Genomic DNA, 18,946 nt, shown 5'->3' with positions numbered 1-18,946 from the left:
TGATGTGGACGGCTCCGGACGTTGTGTCGACCCGCTTCACCGCCGGATCTCGGTGAAGCCGGTTCTCTTTACAGCCACATGTATTAAAAGAACTTTCTCCGAATAGGGAGAGTGTTAATGCACCTGTATGGCGATTCTCAGTCTCCCTCTTTTGGCGAGGCACTTGTCACTGACCGGCGCTTGCATAAGCCGATCTAATTGCTCCCAACGGCCACCGACAGCTAATACTAAAAAAACTTTATTTCGTCTTTTTTTTTTTTTTTTTGTATGCTCAATCCCTGGCTGTTGCAACTGACAGCCAGGGACAGAGCTATGCATATGGCAACGACAGCTGCAGCTGTTGGAATGGTCCGTGCCACTGACCAATCATACATCTGTCTGCATATTGGTGCTCCTATCTTGAAGATAAGAGCACCGTTAATGATGGGTGCATTATTCCATGTAGGGAAGTGGTAACTGCACCACTTAATGTACACCGTTACCATTTTGCCCCCTATTGCCCCAACATACATTTCCCCCACTGTACAGTAATCGGACCAACCAGCCAAGAATTTGCTGATTGTCCTGGTTATTGCACATGGTGTATCTATTATTGGGGGCGATTCAATTCAGTTCGATACTGAATAGCCTCGGTAGGGAGCTCCCGGAGCTATTCAATTCACCACGCTGTTTGGTCGGACTTAAGGATTTTTTCTTGCACCCCCTGGGGATGCGAGGAGAAATCCGACTAAAGTGCCAGCCCCGCTGTCGTTTTCCTGCTTAGAGTTACGATGACAACCACGCGGGCGGTACTTTAGTCGGAGATTACCGGTTCTCACGACTAAACACCCAGGTTAAGTCGCGAGTACTGGCATTCTCCGACTTAACCACTTGCCGACTAAGCAAACAGCACGGCGCTATTCAGCATCGCGCTGAATCACCATTATCACCCCTGACAGCCTGAACTTGTAGGTAAAAGGTAGAATGGATCTGTTATATATGCCAAATTCTGACATGTCAGAGCAGAAATAGAAATTTAGAAGATCATGATGTATTTCCCACCTTCAGTTGTCCAGGGATGGTGAGCCTGTGTGCACTGTAGACTCAGATTACTAGTGTTCACGCTAGCGCAGACAAGAAGATACTTTGATTTTTCTTTTGCAGGGCTAAAGCTGGGTACACACTGGGCGACATATCGGCCGTTCAATCGATTTGCTGATATATTGCGAGTGTGTCGGTAGGTGTGTACCTGCGATATGTATGTGACCGGTGCTGTATGTGAGTGACAGTCTGATAGTGACCACAATTGTCCTAGGCATTCAATGCCTGTGGCGGGGACAGAAAAGATACAGAGGAGTGAGCGGGAGAACTGGGAGCTACTTGTAGCCACCATAGCAATCTGGTGACCAGATTTTTTTTTACTTCCCCCTCTGAATTTAAAATGCATGGATTAAATATAGAAACTTGCTGAGCTCCTGCTGGTGTGCTGCTACTTCATCCACAGTATTAGTCGTTCACGGGGGGCACTGCTCATTTTGCACATCATTGTTATATTTTTTATTAAATATAACTAAAAATGTGTAAATGTTTCCTTTCATGGGTCAACAGTGAATTCTTGAGTAGTAGGACCAAACACTAACCAAAATCAAGAGATTGCAGCTTGTAAATGGTTCCCCTGCTCACTCCCCTCTTAACGGTCATTTTATGTAACCACCCGTGAGCTGCGGCTAAAGGGGGAAAACCTAAGAAAAGTATTTTGGTTAGATGGTAGTGCCGATTTAAGTGGACAGACTACAGATGCGTCCTCCATTGTTGTTGCTGCTGCAGTCGTGTTAAACAGCCGCCCTAGGCGTGCCTAGTCCCATGAGATTTTACTAATGTTGAACGTCTTTGTACATCTTATTCACCACAAATGGCTTATTCACAATGTGATGCAAATAAGTATGTGTATGTGCAGCTGTACCTGTACATGAAATGCTACGTTAGCGTCAGCGGCTGTTTTCTGTATCACTTTCCGCTATGATGATATTAGACTCGCCTGCACACAGAACATACACATACCGCCTATCATTTTAATCAGCAGAGTCTGTTTGCATGTCTTATTTGCATCGCATTTTGCGGCGAAAATTACGCGTTGTGTGGCCGAGTCACACAGGAACCAGTTGCTCTTATGCGTCCTGTGTAATGCGACTCATAACGGAGGGAGGATATATGAGGACGGACATATCTGTAGGTGAAAATTATAGAACATTGGGCCTGATTCATTACGGATCGCTATTGCGATCGCAGCTTCAATTATGCACGCATGTCCACTGAGAAAATAGAAAATATGCTAATATTTGCAGTTGCAATGCTGTCGCAGCCTAACACAAGGACGCCCACATCCCCTTACTAACATCCGTAATATTTAGCAAAAAGCAAAACCATTGGTAACATCGAGTACCATCGCAGCCCCACGCACAGTTGCACAGGGTCTGAGCCTACTTACAAATTGCTAACCTCGTCGCACGCAGTGGAAGCTCAAGCTGCGTAGATCATTGCAGTGGCTAATTTATGCACGCCCCTGTAACGGCATTCAAATGCACTGACAGACGTATGTGTTTTGCTGACCACCACCCATCACCACACCCAAAAGGTCACTTCCTGTCAATCACTCTGTGATGGGTCTGTGTAAACACTGCAATTGCAGTGTGATCGCAGTGAGCCCTTCGAGCACGCGCATTGCGATGCATGCGCAGAGCGCAACAATCGGCCTTATACGTGCATATTTGCAGTTACGTTCTGTAATAAATCAGGCCCGCAAACAACTTTTTTTTCTGAAATACACTTGCTTTCTATCATTTTTCCATAATTTATAGACGTTGCAAAAATCAACCATTTGACTGCCTCCAAGACTTTGTTTCTGGCAATTAACAGCCTTCTACACTTTTCTGCTATCTTATTTGCCACTTTTTGGGGGTTCAGGATGAGTTCCCAACTCTTTCATGCACTTCTGCAGAATTAATGTGCGACTGATACCTGCGAATTGCCTTTTCTAATTGTGTATCTTGAAAGCACTTGATTTATCCTTCTAAGTGCACATTAATGTACTGTGAATTCGTCCCTTAGGTTATTAATGGTAGAGGAGCCAAAATATAGCATTATCCAGGTCATTTTTCATGGAGATGTCTTGAATTTAAATAAGATTTATTTTCATTGAAAATAATTGGAAGATAAAAAATTAGTGTCGATGGACATTAATTCATAATAGTCACATACAGATCATTAACTTCCCAATTTGACCTAACAAGATTATAGTTATATTTATATGTGCATTTTAAGGCTATTCACAATAGTGATCTGATGCAATCACTTTTGAAAATTGAGCTATTTTTGTGGGGATAGACTACACAGAGCAATATCAGACCAATTGACCATTATACTGGGAATCGTAGTGGTGTGAGTGTATTGCCACCTTTTGCCTACACACACAGCTCAATGTAAAGCTGTTATTAGAAAATGTATGTATTTCAGTAGGAAAGGCCTAGGTACAAGTGTCAATTACTTGTAGTAGTACACAGTATATCAGCTCAGCCAACTCCTGGGAAGAAGTAAGCAATTTTAAAGGGTTATGCTGGGTACACACTGACAGATATATTGGCCGATCAATTGCTGGGTACACACTGACAGATATATTGGCCGATCAATTGCTGGGTACACACTGACAGATATATTGGCCGATCAATTGATCGGTCAATATATCTGCTGCCCGTCGGCCAGTGTGTACCCGCGATATGTCGGTGAACGTCGCCGTTCATCGACCTATTGCATTGCCTGTGCTGCACAGCCGATGGGCAGATATGTCTGCAGACATATCTGTCCATCGGCAGGTGTGTTGCCTGTACACACAGAGGGGCAGCCGTGGGAAGGGGGGGCGGGACACAGATGATGGCCATTCAGTGTGTATGAACAACCATCATCTGCAGATATATATGCAGATCACTCGATCTGCAGATATGTTTAGTGTGTACCCACCTTTAGGGATAAGATAACATGTACCCAATCCCTACATCTAAATAGTAACAGAAGCCCAGTAATGTGAGTTTACCACCCATTTGATTGTGATACTAAAACTATCTCCATGTAAAATAAAATTCACAGATCCAATGAATTTTATTTTTGATGTATTCCCAATATCATGGTAAGGTGATTGCAAGTCATGCTAATTAGTTATAGTGGATATAAGCAACTATTTTTAACACATTGGTTGACCTAATGAGTTATAGTAGGTCTTCCAGGTCACCCAGCAGGCGCACGTGTAGTTTTTACTCACTGACACATTTGTAAAGATCCACAGGTGGAGCTAATTATTTCTCTTATGTTCTGTGAGGGGACTTGGAAAACATGCACTATTGGTAGCTCTCGAGGACCGGGGTTGGCTACCCCTGCAGTAGACCATAGTCTGAGTTTTTACAGACCATTTACTACAGGAATGTTAAGCAGCTGTTTTATTGTCTACAAGTCAACACTTAAAGAGGATGTCTTCTCTTGGATGAGAATTTGTCCTGTGTTCGAGTAATGTGCACGTTGAGAAATGCTCTATCGGATATTGCAGAATAACTAGACAGCATACAGGCCAAACTGCATAGTAAATCTGCATAAGGCAGAGATATGAAGACTTAGACCTGGTTACTTTACTAAACTAACAGTCTGCATTGTCACAGCTGAAACGTTACACATGTTGTGTATTTTCTCCTGACAGTGGTTTTAATTGTTAAGACTTCATCGCCCAGCCTCCTTATTAAAGGATGTGGTTCCTTTTGGCTGCTCCCCATTGTGTAATGTCTGCTCTATAAACATTCAAATAGTTCCTTATAACTGTATGTATATATTGTATAGCTGCGTAGACCTTTTTAATCACTGCCCTCAGCTTGCTTCAATATGTTAGCAAAGGAGCTGTCACAAGCCCTTCTTTTAAATATAATTTTTATGTGTGTTTGATAGACTAGATTAAAACTAAATATAGCTATTTTTATATACACAGGAGGTGGAAAACTACTTTTTCTCCCAAAGTGTAATAAACTAGAAATTACAAGAAAATATGTATATTGCTTGGCAGTACAAGTACTCCAAATTTGTAAGTAGGTTGATTATGTTTTAAATGAGCATCTTGGATGCGGCTGGGGAAATCTGGGTGTGCTGCAAAGGGCCTTGACTGCTTACTCTGTGTGTTTATAAGGAAAACTGATTTTCACTGGTTTTGCAAAGAAGTTTCAACTCAATCTCTACTTGATGTAATGCTAGGTACTCATCTGCACATAACTTCGGCAGATCCGATCAACGCTGTACCCATCTGCAGATGTCTTCAATGGGGTTGGGAGCAAGTTACTGTGTGCAGCACATCAGATCGCGACCTCCCCGTCTGACCGTGGTAGAAGCGTTTGAAGCCATTTAGCGGCTAACTCTCCTGCATACACACTACAATTATTGGATAGGTCATGTAATTATTGGCTGATCGGATCTTTGTCTCTTGTACTGAAGGGTCAGTTTCAGCAGAATTGTGCATAACTTACACTGAAGTGATACAATGATAAAACTAGGAATGCACTTTTAGCAAATACACATTCCTAGTTTATCTCTGTTTCTACCTGTGACCCAAGTACACCTAGTTTGTGTTCACATACCTTGCAATGTTCAGAATGTTTATATCATTTATTGTAAGCCTCCAATTTTAACCATGTTTGATTAAAAGTTCAAGTTTATGATTTATTTGTATGTTCAGACCTTTTTGTTGAGTTCTTTTTCTGTTTCCTTATGCTGGGCATACACGGCCAGATAAAATGCCTGTCAGACCGACAGACATTTTATCTGGCCTGCTGCCAGCCGCAGATGTCGCTTCATACACTGTGAGATTTCTCTCACAGTGTATAGCCCAACATCTGCGCTCCGCCCCAGGGGGAGGAGACATTTCCCTGTAACTTCCGTAGGAAGGAACACAGGAAATGTCGGCCGCGGCTGGGCATACACTGCCCAATGCGGCCGACAGTTTACCGGGAAATATCGCATCGAACGGGCATGCTGGACAATCCGGCATGCCCGACCGAGCAATATTTAACCCTCGGTCGCCCCCCCACACGCTACAATTATCGGGGCGATACGCCGATATTAGGCGGATCTCCCCGATAATTGTAACGTGTATGGCCAGCATTACTGGTATTAGCTAGTCTGTGTTCAGTATTCTACAAACAAAGGGTAATTGTCTTACTCCTAACTGGATGAATACATTGGTTACTTTTTCTCATTTTATGTGAATTGTATATATTTAAAAATATCTCTAGGTGCAATAGTACACCCAGTGTTCTCCCCAGAAAATGTTTCCAGCCGGGTGACATCAAGAGGTAGCCGGGTGGGGGCCTTCACAATAATAAAATGTTTTAAATTCTGACCTTGTAGTGATTTAAACTTGAGATAACATTTTATATATGAATTCTCCTCTTCTTCTAAGAGGTCCAGTCGTCTGCAGCTTTTTCATAAGCAGAGTCTGTAGGATCTGGTACCTCTAGTGACATCCGCATCAAGTTATTTACTGCTGGCACCCCCCCTCCCCAATGAGCTGCGTCCAATCGCCTGTAACACTCACTAAAGTCACATGTCCTTATTGCCGATGGACACGGAGCTTCCAATGGGAAGAACATGTGACATTGCGTCACATCCGGCATCCGTGGCAACAGGGACATGTTGAGGGCGACAGGGGACGAGGCGCATTGGGGCGGGGGAGAGTGCCAGGACACACATTAACCATAATGTTAAAAACCACCTGCCTAATATTGTGTAGTCTCCTTTGTGCCGCCAAAACATCTCTGACCCATAAAGGCATGGACTCCACAAAACCTCTAAAGGTGTCCTGTGGTATCTGGCACCAAGATGTTAGCAGCAGATCATTTAACTCCTGTAACTTGCGAGATTGGGCCTCCATGGCTTGGACTTGGATGGTCTGGGAAATTTGGAGGCCAATTCAACACCTTGCGCTCTTTATGTTCCTCAAACCATTCCTGAATACATTTTGCAGTGTGGTAGGGTACATTATACATTTGACAGTGATTTTAGTCAACAAAACCCTGGACAGCCTGCTTCTTTGGGGAAATGGGCTGGTCTACTGTCTTGGGGGAACTTGCTGCAATTCAGGAGTTTACTGGACATTCTTGTAGAGTAGGCAAGTATAATGTGTTGAATGTAACTGTATACAGAGACCATGTTTGTGTAGTCATCAAGGGAAACAAATGATAAAGTAATAAAATAAATATACATAGCTAAAATCCACAGCACCATAAAATAATAGTGCACTGAGTGTTTTAAAGGGGAATGGTTAACTGAAGGTGGAGAACCCTTTAAAGTTATTTCAATATGAATTAATATTTTAAATTCAAGAAATGCAAGCTTTTTTTTAATTATTTCTTTAATCTGACCCCCTGGTGTGACGCTATGGGAAATGTGAGCTAATAAGAGGTATAGTTTGAAGATATGCTAGTACCTCTTCACTGTCTGCCTTTGACTTTGCCACCCACTTCACAAATATAAAATTGACTCCATACGTCTGGACCCACCAGACCCTCTGCACCCCACCCCCTCCTTTCCCAGACCACCCCTCACCATCCATCTTACCAACTCTGACATTTCCTCCCACCTGTATCCCCTCCCGTCTCCTCTGCTACCTTTCTCCTGTTGCCTTTTCCCATCTTGTCCAAATCTTCAATCCCTCCCTCACATCAGGCACTGTCCCCTCTGCATTCAAGCATGCCCTTGTCTCCCTCATTCTTAAAAAAAAAAAGCCTACCCTTGATACAAACACACTCTCCAACTACCACCCAATCTCTTTCCTCCCATTTGCCTCCAAACTCCCTGATCGGATTGGCTACAACCGCCTTTCTTTCCTCCAGCTCCCTGCTCAACCCATTTCAGTGTGGCTTTCGTCCACTCCATTGAAACTGCCCTCATGAAAGTCAGCAATTACCTCCTTGCTGCCAAATCCAAGGGCCACTACGTTCTACTCATTCTTCTCGATCTCTCTGCTGCTTTTAACAATGAGGACCACTTTCTCCTCCTACAAATCCTTCACTCCCTCAGTCTGCGGGTTACTGCCCTCTCTTGGCTGTCCTCCAACCCTTTAGACCACAGTTTCTACTCCTCTCCTCTAATGACTCTACATCGCCTCCACTTTCACTAACAGTATGTGTCCCCAAGGTTCTGTTCTGGGACCCCAACTATTCTCCTTATACACGTTAACTCTAGGCCAGCTTATCAGCTCTTTTGGCCAATATAAACTCTATGCTGATGATACTCAGATCTGAACTCCACCCCCTCTCCTCACTCATATCTCCAACTGTCTCTCTGCTATGTCTAAAGGGGAGTATCCACTAGGCGATTTTAGCAAGCGATTGCACGGTAACTGTCATTATCATGCAATCGCTTGCAAATCGGGCATGTTTTGGTCGGAAGCAACCAGCGATGCGCGTGCATGCTGGTTGCTTCCGACATCCATCATCGCCCGTACATGCTGGTCAACCTGACAATCCCGTCAGGTTCAGCATGTGCGGGGATGATGGATGTGCCTGGACTGAACAAGTGAACGTTCAGTCTAGGCACATCACTAGATCTACAAATGAGAGCACAACAGCAATGTCGTAATCGTTCTCTAATTTGTATATCTAGTAGTGGGTACCCGCCTTAAGACTAAGATGATCATATTCCCTCCCTCCTGCATAACCTTACCTTCCACAATTTCATTATTGGGGGCACAACCATCTCCTCAAGCCCCCAAGTGCACTGTCTTGGAGATATCCTCGACTCCTCCCTCACCTTCAAACCTAACATTAAGTACCTTTCGCAGTCCTGCCATTTTCATCTCAAAAATATTTCCAGGATCAGACCCTTTCTCACCCTGTATGTTACTAAAACCCTCATCCACTCACTGGTCATATTCAGATTGGACTACTGTAACCTACTCCTATTTGGCCTCCCTCACTCCCATCTTTCACCACTCCAATCAGTCTTCAGTGCTGCTGCTCGGCTCATCTTTCTCTTCAAACGTACGGTACTACATCTGCCTCCCCTCTCCTACAAGCCCTTCACTGGCTCTTCCCTTTCATAATCTACTCACAATCACTGACAAAGCCCTCACCCAATCCTCTCCCATTAACATCTCTGATCTTATCTCACACTCCCGCATGCCCACTTTGCTCTACAAATGCATGCTGTCTCTCTTGCCAACTGATTACCTCCAAACATTCCCGCCTCCAAGATTTTGTCCGTGCTACTCACTACTTCTGGAATTCTTTCCCTATTAGACTATCCACCTCTATACTAAACTTCAAAACAACTCTCAAAGCTTACTTCTTCAAAGCCTTCCAGCTCTCATCCTAACCCACTGCACCATTCTCCTTCCTCACTGTGTCACCCGTCTGGCTGCCCCTCCCCTCTAGATTGTGCTCTATCACAAGAAGGGCCCTCATCCCTCATGTGCTTCTTCTTTCCCTTACTTACTTTATCTTATACTACCTACAATGGTACCTAACCTTTGGCTGCTGCCGCCGTGCTGCTTATTTCAGTGTTACGATCAAGGATGCAGCAATGTTAATAAACCAAGTCTTTGTCCTGCATTGTTTTGTACTGTAAGCTACCGTTTTGTTGTTTTTCTCATTTGTAAGGCGCTGCAGAACCTTTGTGGCGCCATAAAAATAATGGATAATAATACTGCCCTTTTAGAGAATAATTGGAAACCTTACAACATATGTGTATACTGGCATTAGGTGGGAAATGCCAAGAGACAGAAATAACAAAACCGAAAGCAAGCATTGTTAGCACAAATGATCTAACTTTAAATGAGAAATGTCCATGGTGGACCGTGCATTTTATACAGAGGAGTGATTTACAGTTTAGCTTTCACAGGTTTCTAGAAGTTACTACGTTTTATCATCCCATTTGGTTAAGTAACCTTTTCCATCATTGACAAGAAGTGTTTACATTCCTGTTATTTTTTAACTAGTACACTTGGGTGTGGCCAAAGAAAATAATCCTCAATGGGTGTAATATGATCTGGGGTGAGGTTTTCTGACCAGGGGTCGGTATTGTCCAGCACTCCAGCTGCTGTGGAACTATATATGCCAGCATGCCCTGCTACAGACGTTCTCATTCATCCCCAGTTTTTCCTTCCTAGAGATGAGCGAAATCATTACAGGATTTCACATGTTAGGTGTTTCGAGCCAACTCACAGAAGTACGACGATCCAGTGATACAATCTTAGGGGGATTTCAAATCTGCTACATTATGCGCAATGCCCTGCTGCACACATATTGGCCACTAACGGTAGTGCCGACATCGTACAGGTGTGATGCTGACGGCACAATGTACTGTTTGAGAACGGCATACTCCGTCCATCGCACTGCATTGAATCGACCCCTTTGAGTTCCGCTTTGCATAACCATTCTGCAGAATACCATTCCTCGCTGCGTTTGTAAAATTGAGTTTAACAGGCTCTAAGGGGGGAATTCAATTGTGTTTCCATGCCCGAACTCCCTTCTAAAGTGGCAGGAGATCAAGGGGTGATAGTTGTTTTGGGAGCCTATTTTCACGAATGTCGCACCCAAGTGCACCGGTTTTAGATGCATGCATAAAGCAGCCAAGCCCATGCACAATCCTGGTTAGCGCTCCCAAACACCTGACTTTTTGTGAATTTCTGTCTGTCACCTCAAGAGGGTGTTAGCAGAAATTTGTGCGCCTGCGACTCTCTATCCGAAGTAGAATAATGATTGAATTGCTCTGTTGGGCGCCCCTTTAGTAATGGCCGTGAATTTTTTTTAATTAAGGTGTAAGCTTGGAATCAATTACCAGCGATGAGCTGCTGGGCAATGCCTGGATGTGCACATATCAGCCAGTAATAGTAGCCCCGTCATCACATGTTTTCCTGTGCATCTCTATTGCATGCGAGGCAAAACCTGCTATGTAAATGGGTGCAATTTACTGTTACATAATGGCAAATCGTGTCCATCCTGGGGAATTGAATTCCCTCTTAAACGTCTCTGGAGCATATTCATTTAGGTGCGAGAATAGCAAAAATCCCACACCTGCAGAGTTTTGCTATTCAGTTAGGTGTTTTTTTTTATTTTACGTGTGGCGGGAGGTTTATTTCTCACAGCCCCAGAGCACAACCAATTTTTCATAATATCCATATTTTTTGTAAAAATGGTTGGGAATTGCTCTGTGACCCCTGAAGTCTCCAATTAGCTAAATTAGTCAGTAATTACTCACCTTCCGAATCGTTGTCTTCATCCAGCGTCAGGATCTGGTTTTCGGCAGCAGAGTTGTGTGTGTAGTATGTGTGAGTGTTTGTGTGAGGCCCCCCCCCCCGGAGGCAGCAGCATGGAGAACTACATCTCCCAGCAGCCCCCTCCCCAGTGCAAAGATGGAGGGGAGATGGCAGGGAGCCGTGGAGGACCGGAAAGTCAAGCTGGGGCTCTAATGTGGTTGCAGTGGGATTGGAAACACTTAAGGTCATGCTAAATGTTGTGGTCAAATGGGGACTGAGGCCAGTATTTAGTATAGCAGTTTTGAAAATTTTAAATGTTCAAGACCAAGCCAGAGGGATTTCTGTTTCTGAATATCCATATGTTGGTTAAGTAGGCAATTTTGCAACCATTCTAAAGGTGCATACACACTAGACTATTCGTTCCATGAGTGACATCGTCTAGTGTGTGCTGAGTGTCGTTACAGACACTGAGCACAAACACTGATCAATATCATGCACAATATTGTTCAATGCCGGGCACCGTCCCTCATTCCCATACATGGAACAACCTGACAATATCGTCAGGTTGGCCTGCATGTTCGGGTGATGAACGACAAAGACCAACGACCAGCGGGAGCGCACATCGTTGGTCTTTATCGTTGATTGTTTTTGTGCAAAAAAATTAACAATATTTTGGACGACTGAACGATATCTATATCATTCCGTCGTCCAAAATATCGGCAAGTGTGTATGTACCTTTATACAAGAGGATAAGAATGTTTGAAAATCTTAAGTTGACCACTGGGCCAATTGCTCAGAGGAGTGCTTAGTGGAAGTCTTTTTACATATATTTTGTATTTCTCATTATCTAATTAAGTTATTTATTTCGTTGATCCCTAGTCTGGTCCAACTCTAGCGTATTGGTGGTCAGCCTGACATACGTATGCTAAATGATAGCAGAGCCCCGACTGCTTAATTGAGCACCCCAGGGCAGCTCATTATTGATCAATTCGTATACTTAATTTCAACTCTAAACACCCCCCACCCCCTACACACGCACCTCAACTACAGCACTCAGGAGGGGACAGCAGACACTGCGTCCTCCCCTGCGTGGCATAGGTGGCAATATCTCGTCAGGTGGGAAAGCTTGAGATCTAGGGGTTTCATGATTAAAAGACTACCTGTGCAAGTCCTAGCACAACTTGTTAGCTGGATGTACTCTGGCTTGTAGTGTCACCACAGCCAGAGAGCCCATGACAAGTCAAATGCACTGTCATGATCTATATAAAATAACAAGCAATTAGCTTTATGCTCTCTGTATTTTCCTGAGCTTTCTGGGATGATCGATGCGCTGTATCATGGTCACTGGGAAGCTTAATGTACAGGACGGCAGTCACTGGATTGCTGAGTATAGAAGGCAGGAACTAGGATGCCCAATGTACAATATGGCGAACACTTGGAAGCCTAATGTGTTATATGGAAATCAGTGAGATGATAAACGATGGGTTGCCTGACCCTAACCTCCCTCACCCCCAGTGCCTAAACGTAACCTCCCCGCACCCTAACCCTAACTACCCCCTAACACCCCAATACTTAACTTCAGGATGCCGACGGTCGGGATACTTGTGCCGGGATGCCGACTACATCCCTTTGTAACATTAATATGCACTTTTAAGATATGCTAATAGGTGTTCCTAGGACCGGATCCAATTTGCCGCAGTTAATTACTGTGGGCTAGTTGATCTGCCGGAAACCGCATTCTGAAGTCACTTTTTCGAATAGTACGAAATAAATGTGAAATCTTGATTAGGCAGTGAATGGGTTAACAGAGCAGGGCAGTCAGAGGAAGTATGTTCAGAGACGTTCATGAAAATTGCCTAAAATGGTTAAAAAAAAAAAAAAAAAGCTGAAGCCGGAAGTCTCTGCAAGTCTCTCAGAGCACATCTGCTGCTCAGTTCCCAGATGTAACATGTTTTTACAGACAAGTTGTGCAATCAGTCTGTTTATCTGCATACCAACATGAACTTTATTATGCATTTTTAGGATATTCACTGTCCATTCATGGAAATGCTGAGCAGTATTGACTCCTGAAGGTTTCTTTAAACCATTTTCTTTCATTGAGACCAACCTTTTGTCATTCATTTTGACTTCCCCTAAACAAAGCCAGGTCAACCCTCCAAGCATGAACAGTTTAGGAAGCATACCAGATATATAGTCCATACTTTTTAAAGTGATCTAAAATATGTGATTAGACCATTTTTTTTATTTATTATTTTTATGTCTATTAATATGTCTGTGATAGATCATTTTGTCTGTACTTGGCTGATATCTTCGTTTTACTAGCTGTTCTAAAAATAATGTTTCAGCACTAATTTATCCCTCTTACTGTAGCCATGGCTTATTTCTAGACACTTCAAGGGTTTTTATACACTGCTTTATTCCTGTTGTGTATATTTTAATCTCTTTATTGTGAACACAAAAATACCCTTGATCTTCTGTAGTGTTCAACACTATTGGGTTTCTGGGTACTACTTTTAGGGGTAAATTTGCTAAGCATCGATTTTGGTATTCTTTGCGAATTTCCGTTGATTTTGCAAATAGGAAATTTACTAAATTCACTGGAAATTTAGCAAAAAAATAAATTTAGACAGTAAAAGACCATTGGTGCCAACAGGGATTTATTTTCGATAGATGGTAATAGAAACCTTGGATTTACTAACCATTGGGTTTATAAATCTGATGGAAGCCACAGAAACCTCACAGCAGCAAAAAAAAAATAGACCTGCCTGTATGAGTGTATGCCTGAAACACAGCACAGATCATACTGATCTATGCAGGCTTTGTTATGTTGAACAGACGTAAGAAAATAAGGAGAACCCAAAGCCGCTCTCCCCCCCCCCCCCCCCCCACCAATCCCCCCCCCCCTGCCCCCTCCCACTGTTTTCCCATACCACCCCCGTCTTAGATGTCCAGGGATGATTATTGATTTGGGCAGGGGACCATATTAATTTTTTAAATTAACCTCTGTATTCTCTGTTTAACATTACAAAGCCTGCACAGATGTGTATGATCTGTGCAGTGCTTTGAATCCACCGCAGATTGACAGCGGGTTCATGCTTCTAGTTGACAACTATTGCTGGCATAGACTCTCAAATACAATGGTTAGTAAATCCTGCATTTAGACCCTGCAAACCGCAATGTTAAGTGATTTAGTTGTCAAACACGATCCTTAGTAAATGTAGAGTGTGCCCAGAGTCTACCGTGCAAGCGCAGATCGCCGCGGAAATGGCGCAGCCGCCATTTTCCCGGTGATTTCCTCACTGTGCATGCCCAAAACGGCACAAATTTAGCCGTGGCGGCCATTTTCTGGTGTTTTGAGCAGCGCTGTGACTCCCGATGCAGGACCTCGGAGGGGTAAGTATTAGATAAAATGGGTGCACAGTGCACGTTGCGGGCACACCCTGCACCCATTATAGATACACCCCTGTCTGAATTCCTGCAGAGATGAATACAATAGATGTTATTGCTGAGACCTTCTCATAGTCTGTGCTAGCCATGATGTATCCACTGAAAACTACAGCAGCAGTGAAAGTAATCTCCACAGGCACAGTATTGTATGAGCAGTGGTTAGCAAAGTTAAAACCCTATGATGTAACATAAACAAATCTTTATATGGGTTTTCCCTATTCTTAAATTTAATTAAATTGAAGTACAATGGATTATAATATGTACTGAATTTCCCACTTTAATGAAAGACCAGATTATGGCAGTGATTGAGCAAATATAAACTACTTTATTATTGTTTATTTTGTGCCTCAACATTCCACAGCGACCATAAGGGCAGTAATGCAGCATAGCGCAATGACATAAAAGTTCAACAACTGTAATGAAAGATGAGAATACAGGCACTTCAATACTCATTAATGCAAGATTAGCATGAAAGGGGTTGGGTATGAAATACTGACTGCTTAAAAACCGTCGGTTCAAATTCCGACTGAGTATATTTAACCCTCCCCTCGGTGGTGCCCAACCTCCACCCCCCCTTACTCCCCCTGTGGCTAACAGCTCATGATGCCCAGCTAACCTACATTCGGTATGCCGGGCGTCGGGATTTCAGCGTGGGGCTAATGATAGGCGTCGGTATTTAGACGCTTATCTTTAGTCCCATGCAAGGCTGTGTGTCAGGATTCTGGCAGTCGGCGTTTCAACTGCCGGCATCCTGACTACATCCTGATGAAAGTCCTGTGGATGCAGGAACAAGATAGCAATGTTTGTGGTGACACAGGAAGAGTTGTGCTCATGTAGCTAGCTGCTATAGAGTAGTCTAAAGTCCGTATTTTATCAGATGCCATTGGAACCTGTGAAACAGATAAAGGCGTTGCTCTGCAGCACTCTCTTTACACACCATGTGGTTTTTCTGATCCCACATTGCTTGAGCGACACTGTTATGGCACATGCTTACGCGGGCATATCATGCTAAGAAAAGCATTTGCTGTGGATTGGAACCATGTAGGGCAGATGGGAATGTAGAAGAGAAAGCTACTTGGGTTTCCTTGAATGCAAGTTGATGTCTGTTTAAATGCAGAGGTGTCTTCAGTATGATTACATGGGCTTGTTAACTCAATCATCTCCAGAATATGTGGACTTGACAACAAATTGGACAGTTCCTAAACCACTAATGCTAATTTTCTGATATGTTTCTAGTACGTTTTGCGATCTCCGTATTAATGGAGACTATTAAATTCACCTCATTTTTTTTTTTTGTTTTTAATTAAAAAAAACGTATTTTTATTTTTAAGAGAGATGTAATATGCTTCAAAAGCATTAATACAACTGATCTGTAAACATATTCTCCTATGATTTGACTTGAATTGAGCATTGCGTCCCTATATAATATCAAACTAATGTCTTGTAATTTGAATAGGCATCAATGAATATGAAGTGGAAGAGGAATGTTTACTTAGAACTAGAGATGTGTGCTGACCCCCGTGGTTTGGATCTGGATCTCCCCTGTATTTTGGATCTGGATTGGTTTTGCAAAACCTCATCTCCGTGTTTTGTTTTTCGGTTTTGGATCTGGATTTTTTCTTAAATCATAAAAACAGCTAAAATCACATAAAATGGGCCTGTTTTTGTTCCTACAGTATTATTAACCTCAATAACATTTATTTCCACTCGTTTCCAGTCAATTTTGACCAACTCACAATATTGATTTTTTTTTTTCATCTAGTTAAGGTCCAAAAGGTTGCATCAAGCTAGCTGACTCAAAACTGATTGATAAATCGAGTTGAGGACTGTGCAAAGATGATGGTTGGGGTAACCCTTGAGGACTGAAGAATTGATAGTTGGCGCAGACACTGGCTGGAGTAAGAAGAGTTGATACTTGATAATTGGTGCAGCCACTGGCTGAAGTATTGATAGTTAATTGTTGATACAGCCTCCGGGCTGAGTAATAGTAGAATACAGAGCTATGATTAGGAAGGAACCAGTCCTGCAACAGCTTTGAGGGCTGGAACTCTTGGCAAGTTGCAGCCGTTACAGCCTTGAGGGCTGGTGAGGAGTGACGACAGGGCCGTGAAGCAGGATGCGGCCTTTGGGCCGTGTAGCAGCCTTGAGGACTGAGATCCCTTGTCTGAATGTCACTGTTGTGCAACTTTTGCTGCCAGGTTGACACAACAAGCAGCAGTTGGTTCAGAATTTTCTTTAAAAAAATTGAAAGGGGCATGCAGGAGATTTCTGGACATTCATAAACCATAAACATAACATTAAAAATGTCAAGCAGCAATGCCCCAAACAGCACATAATGAAAGGATAAAGGTGCAAGATGGAATTGTCCTTGGGCCCTGTTGTATATATGAAACAGGACATTCACAGTTTAACAAACCAATCACTTCAGCGACAGGGACTGCCACTTGTGGCTGAAATGATTGGTTTGTTTGGACCCCCACAAAACAAGCTGCCAATGCGCAGTGGACATTGGTGGCAATACACAAACTGGCTTTACAATACATTAGATTAGATGTCGTCATCGTCATCCCCATCAGTGTGTGCAGCCGCCTACTCTTCACACAAAATTAATTTGTCCCCACTGGAATCCACCATTACAGACGCTTCTGTATTTTTTGGACAGAAGTGCTGGTAAAGATCTTCCTCGTGAACTTTGTAATGAATTTTGATGAACATCATCTTTTCCACATTTTGGGGAAGTAACCTACTACGACGATCACTGAAAGAGTTTTCAGTGCAGCCGGGAACCTTGTCAGAGTACACACTGCAAGGTGAGCAACTTAAGTATAGCAAAGCCAGTTTGTGTAAGGGACTCCAAATTACCTGTCGGTAGTGAAAGGGACTGAGTGACATGCCTATTTGGATGCTATCCCTAAAATAATTATCCACCATTCTTTGAATGGTGACCGTATCCAACAAAGTCATGGTAGACATGTCACTCATTGTAGCCAGTTCTTTCAGACCCAACCAGATTTCATGAGGTTTTGCTGACTGATCTGCATCACCACCAGCAGTGGGTCTCTTAGGAAAATTGAGTTTTTTCCTGGCAGCTGTAGAAAATTGTGGAGGAGATGCTGCCGTGTCACATTCCCCTTGAGCTGACAATTTTTCACCACCAGCTCTTTGCATCTTTTCAGATTTATGTCCGTCGGAAAGAAAGACACAAGATATGACTTAAACCCTTGGATCCTGTTGAAGCGAATGAAGGGCTTGATCTACAAGTCCGACATACTTAGCGGAATCACTCCATTTCAGCTCCTCCTTCACTTTCTCCAGCTGCTTTTGCAAAAGTCTGATTAGGGGAATGACTTGACTCAAACTGGCAGTGTTTGAACTAACTTCACATGTGGCAAGTTCCAATGGTTTGAGATCCTTGCACAACACGGAAATTATTCTCCACTGTGCTTGACTAAGGTACATTCCCACTCCTCTTCCTATGTCATAGGCTGCAGTGTAGCCTTGGATGGCCTTTTCCCGCTCCTCCATCTGCTGAAGCATATAGAGGGTATAATTCCACCTAGTTACTACCTCTTGCTTCAGCTGATGGCAGGGCAAATTCAACAGTTCTTGCTGGTGCTGCAATCTTCGACACGTAGTTGCTGAATGTCGAAAATGTCCAGAAGTCTTTCGGGCCACCGAGAGCATCTCCTGCACGCCCCTGTCATTTAAAAAAAAAAAAAAATGTTGTACCGCCAGATTCATTGTGTGAGCAAAACATGGGATGTGTTTGATTTCGCCCACATGTAATGCTCGCACAATATTGCTGGCACTGTCAGAAATCGCAGGAGAGTCCAAGTGGGGTAAGCCATTTTGCAATGATTTCCCTGAGTTTTTGTAAGAGGTTCTCAGCGGTATGCTTTTAGTGAAACCGGTGATACACAGAGAAGCCTGTCTCGGAATGAGCTGGCATTTGTTAGATGCTGCTGCTGTTTGCACTGTCTGAGGCAATACACCTACCCAGTGGGCTGTCACAGTCATGTAATCTTTAGTTTGCCCTGTCCCACTTGTCCACATATCTGTGGTTAAGTGGACAGTGGGCACAACGGCATTTCGAAGGACATTAATAAGGTTTTAACGGTCTAAAACCCACTGCATTAATGGCGAATACTGGACGCACATCTAATACCAGCATAGCTATTATGGCGTCAGTAATCCGCTGTGCAACTGGGTGTTTGCTGTCAAACTTGTTCGCCAATGGAA

The 18,946-nt window shown here is 43.3% G+C and overlaps 1 protein-coding gene across 1 annotated transcript in view; it reads left to right on the top strand.

The window, feature by feature from the left end:
• Positions 1–18,946, top strand: part of CAPZA1 (capping actin protein of muscle Z-line subunit alpha 1) — a 65,343-nt gene that overhangs the window by 2,083 nt on the left and 44,314 nt on the right. The window lies entirely within an intron of this gene.

This window comes from Taudactylus pleione, unplaced genomic scaffold, assembly GCF_031769625.1.
Source record: "Taudactylus pleione unplaced genomic scaffold, aTauple2 ptg000172l, whole genome shotgun sequence".
Lineage (NCBI taxonomy): Eukaryota > Metazoa > Chordata > Amphibia > Anura > Myobatrachidae > Taudactylus > Taudactylus pleione.
Note: the sequence above shows the minus strand (reverse complement) of the source record. Positions and strands in the feature narration are given on the sequence as shown.